General features: G+C 40.7%; 2 protein-coding genes across 4 annotated transcripts in view; one reads left to right on the top strand and one right to left on the bottom strand.

Annotated features, from left to right (window-relative positions):
* Positions 1–376, top strand: part of LOC111661749 (glutamate receptor ionotropic, kainate 2) — a 335,637-nt gene that overhangs the window by 224,956 nt on the left and 110,305 nt on the right. The gene's annotated exons all lie outside the window — the stretch shown is intronic.
* The window catches only part of LOC147818613 (uncharacterized), a 4,729-nt gene that overhangs the window by 3,372 nt on the left and 981 nt on the right, over positions 1–376 (bottom strand). The gene's annotated exons all lie outside the window — the stretch shown is intronic.

Here is a 376-nt window from a genome sequence, read left to right as displayed (position 1 = left end):
CCAGGGGCGAATCTCCAATCCGCTCGTTTGAGCACACATTTCTTGAAAGGTGGAGAAAGCAAAAGAACGAGAGGATGGACTTTTCTCATGTTTGGGGGGTCCGTAGACACGCCAGGGACACATACTACCGATAGAAAACCATGGAAAAGTGCATTTTGCATAATAGGTCCCCTTTAAACGTACTCCAAAAAGTACAAGTATGCAAATAAACGGCTTTATTACAGTAACGAGAGTAAATGTAATTTGTTACTTCCACCCCTGATCAGTTGTTGTACACTCACTGTGCAAAAAATATAGGCACTCGTGAAAAAATGCTGTCAAATGAGGTTCAAAAATAAGGCCACAAATGATTTTAACTGATCAGACAACTTCATAC

This window comes from Seriola lalandi, unplaced genomic scaffold, assembly GCF_002814215.2.
Source record: "Seriola lalandi dorsalis isolate HSWRI2012SDOR001 ecotype SW California unplaced genomic scaffold, Sedor1 jcf7180002054551, whole genome shotgun sequence".
NCBI classification, from domain to species: domain Eukaryota; kingdom Metazoa; phylum Chordata; class Actinopteri; order Carangiformes; family Carangidae; genus Seriola; species Seriola lalandi.
This window is presented reverse-complemented; position numbering and strand designations above follow the sequence as displayed.